Source organism: Salvelinus sp. IW2-2015, unplaced genomic scaffold (genome assembly GCF_002910315.2).
Source record: "Salvelinus sp. IW2-2015 unplaced genomic scaffold, ASM291031v2 Un_scaffold4472, whole genome shotgun sequence".
Lineage (NCBI taxonomy): Eukaryota > Metazoa > Chordata > Actinopteri > Salmoniformes > Salmonidae > Salvelinus > Salvelinus sp. IW2-2015.
Genome location: NW_019945742.1, coordinates 36,166 through 40,032, shown reverse-complemented (window position 1 = coordinate 40,032; position 3,867 = coordinate 36,166). Strand labels below are relative to the sequence as shown.

Below are 3,867 nucleotides of genomic sequence, written 5' to 3'. Positions count from 1 at the left end.
TAGTGGGGCTTTTGCTTGAACAATGATGGGAAATCAGCCATGCAGCTATACTCGGTCAAGACGGACACCGCGTTGCTGTCTTCTCGAGAATGAACGTCTTGGGTCGCGAAAGTGGGAAAATAATCCATAACACAGAAGGACTTGTGAGATCGAGGAAATCAGTGCAAAAGTATCTAATCCAAGTAAACGAGTCCTGAAAGGCGTTCGCAAGGAAGAAGCCCCGCTCCAAAACGCAAACTAAGCCATAAAAACAAAAGAATAGGTTGCAACTGCAATGGGAACATTCATACTTTTGGTAAATGTCTCTTGGTCTGTGAAAATAATAGAATGTTGGCATACATTGCACATTGTTATGTTGGAGGAAAAGCGGGGGGTTGCACCGAGAAACCACCAACCGTGAACACGGGGTGGACATGTTGTGGGGGTGCTTTGCAGGAGGACTGGTGCACTTCGAGAATTGATGCATCGGTGAGAGGGGTAAATTATGATGTATTGTGAAACAACTCTCAGAATCATCGAAGTTAGCTGGTCAATGGTCTTCCAAATGGCATGACCCAAGCATACTTCCAAAGTTGTGGCAAATGGCTTAAGGAACAAGTCAAGTATTGGTGCAGTCACAATAGCCTGACTCATCCTATAGAAAATGTGTGGAGAATAAAAAGCGTGGGAGCAGGAGACTAAACCTGAACTCAGTACCCAGCTCTGTCAAGGGATGGCAAAATTCAACCCCACTTATGTGCCAGTTGTGGGAAGGCTAGCCAAAGTTTGACCCAATTAAACAATTTAGAGGCATGCTACCCATATACTATTGAGTGTGTGACAGTGGTTAATTGACACTGGATTGATGAAAGAACCCAAGCTTGAAATAATATTCCTCTACTATTGATTGAGTTCACTTCTAAAAATAAAGGGTGAGCAACTGACTAATTTTTTACTAGAATTAAATGTAGGAATTGTGAAAAACTGAGTTTAAATGTATTGGTAATAGGTGTATGTAACTTCCGACTTCAACGTGTATATAGTAGATTACACATGCATGTGTCAAAAAGAAATGACAGTTTAAGTTCTTAAATGTGCACACCAGTGTAGTCTGGAATCATATTTTCTGTGACAAATACAGGCTACATAATAGGAAATCAAATATCTAATGAAGGGTGATTTGTGCTAATAGATAGGTGTAATCATAAATGGTCTCATAATTAAACGAAATGAGCTAATAAGCTCAATTAGCCCAGCTTAAATATTGGAAAAGCGATAAACTCACTCTAGATCAAACAAAAACCAAGATCATCCTCACAAATTTCAATATCCAATTGAATGTAAGGAACAAATTTATTTATGAACGTTCGTGTCTAAAGGAGCCTAACAGCGATTGGTTAGCTTTGGCACAGCAATAGAGAGCAACACACATGTGAATGGATAAATATATGTTGCATTTGTGTAACTATCCATGGGATATGGACAAAGGCTTGAAAAGAGAGTTATCCTTGATACTGCATTATAATGCATAGCTTGAATTGTCGTATCAGTGGAGTGTCTCGAGCCATTTTGACAGAATGAGAATACCTACAATAGAAAGTCTGAAATTATACAACATGCAAAAGTTCGGGAATGTTCCATAACAATTTGTGCTTAAAGGTTTTCTGGTGAATATCTTTTTACTTTCATTTTGGTTCAGATAACGTCCTTTTATTGAATACCATGTCTCTCCAGGATGATGAGGTTTCATGTCGCCTCTCAGCATGAAGGAGAAATGGAAGTCACGTTCACACCCTGTCGGCAACAGCTGCATGTAACGGAGTTATAATAAACTGAGTTCGATAGGGTTGTCGTCTAGCATTTCGTTCTTGTAACCTGTTCGCTCCTCCTGAGGTCAAGAAGAGTGTAGTGAGGTAGGGGAGGGGAAGGACGGAGAGCGACAGGGAAAATAGTTACAACACTGTATATATACATAATATGACATTTGAAATGTCTTTATTCTTTTGGAGCTTCTGTGAGTGTAATGTTTACTGTTCATTTTATTGTTTATTTCACTTTTGTTTATTATCTACTTCACTTGATTTGGCAATGCTAACGTATGTTTCCCATACCAATAAAGCCCTTAAATTGAATTGAATTGAGAGGGGAGATAAAAGGGGTAGTAAAGCAACAAAAATAAAAAAAATATCTTAGGCCTCTTTATTAGAAGCTTTGTGCCAGAGGAAGGAAACAGAACAGGAAACTGGTCAAATGCATTGTTATATACTATATGTGTTGTGTGGCTTCTCATTGTGCAACCCAACCATWTCATATGGGCAAAACTGGTTGCTATGACATCAGGCCGGGTATCAAACTCAGGTGGTCTGTGCAACTCAAGACCACATTAACCCACTGGCACAGAGCTAAAGCCTACAGTTGTAGACATGAGGGCTGCTAAAGCTGCTGTATTGTCAATCAGCCTGTAACATTTTTACTAACCTGATTATCTGTTCGTTTTTTAGGAGTTATCGATGCATAATCAATGTCAACTTGCACTCTTTCGGGTGAATCTGAGGAGCCAAATAAAGGAAAGTAAATATAGGCCTAAGGTGAGGTGTGAATAACTCACAGAGGCATACACACGCTTACCCCCCAGGACAGGTGCTGTAAACACTCAGGACTAATTTGTTACTATGTGTCTCTGCGCTTGCAGTCTTTTTGGTGTCAGATAAGCCATGCTATTCAAGTAGTCATTGTCAAGAGTGTGTGTGCCTTCTGCTTTTTCAACATTTAGAAGTTGTCTGGATTTATGGCACTTTTTGACCAAGCAGAGGAAGTGTAGAATATATATTACCTGCATCCTGTGTTCAAGCAAACATTTGCTACCTTTTCCAAAACACTACCCTTGATTGCAAAAGAAAACAGTAACAAAAAACAAAGCTAAGCATGTTTTGACTTTGGGGAGTGACCTCACACCTCTCAAAGATAAATACCTGCCTTGTGAGTGTTCATTTCCCCTCTTCTTTAGATAGATTGCAAGTCCAAACAGCCCTGAGGCAACCAAAACGCAGATTACAGCAATAATAAGTAAACCCAGAGTCATCCCATCACTGTCTGAAATAAAACACAAGGTAATTATTTTTGTAAAATATGTTTTGAATGAGCTCAACTACACTTCACTTTCACTTAGTAATTGTTATTTCCTGGATGGATTTAATTGAAAATGTGTCTTACCAGCATCATTAGCATGACCATCTTCACTGCAACATTTTGGGACATGAACTGTCTCATTGCTGACAGGGTTAGCAGCCACACAGCTGTAGGTGGAGTTGTAGTCCTTTCCCTCTACCTCCAAACGGAGAGAGAGATCGGTGGTGAGGTTAGGACTGCTGGTCTGGTTTAGTATTTCCTCTCCTCTGTACAAGGTCAAGGTCACCTCTTTTTCGTTGTCCACAGAACACACCACACTACAGGAGCTGCTGTCACACTCTGTCACCTGAGGTTTGGAAACAAAATCTGGAAGACAAATAGTAAATATTATATTCAGTTTGTTAAATATAGCACTCACCACTCACTCCACTCACTCACCACTCACTCCCGCATCACTCACTCACTCAACTCACTCACTCACTCACTCACTCACCACTCACTCACATCACAACAGTAAAGAGTGAGGTTAAATTTAGATCCAAGTTCATCTCTCTCTCCTCTTCATTCTACACACAGAAAAACCCACAGCATCTTTCTATCTGTAGTCGACAGACTGAAAATCCTTCACATTGTCCCAGTGGAACGCGATTTGTTAAATCTCTCTTCTGAATCTATATGCTTTGCATGATCACATTTGCATAGTGTCTTTCCTCAATACCTTAAATATCCAGTTAAACACTCTCTCTGCCGGAAAAGATA

The 3,867-nt window shown here is 39.9% G+C and overlaps 1 long non-coding RNA gene across 1 annotated transcript; it reads right to left on the bottom strand.

The window, feature by feature from the left end:
- Positions 1-1,852: 1,852 nt before the first annotated feature.
- LOC139026339 (uncharacterized) lies at positions 1,853-3,647 on the bottom strand. Its single transcript, XR_011478116.1, has 5 exons — positions 3,621-3,647; positions 3,193-3,474; positions 2,952-3,072; positions 2,458-2,528; positions 1,853-1,867 (listed from the first exon to the last, which is right to left on the bottom strand). It is a non-coding gene; the product is annotated as an uncharacterized lncRNA (long non-coding RNA).
- Between the last annotated feature and the right edge of the window lie 220 nt (positions 3,648-3,867).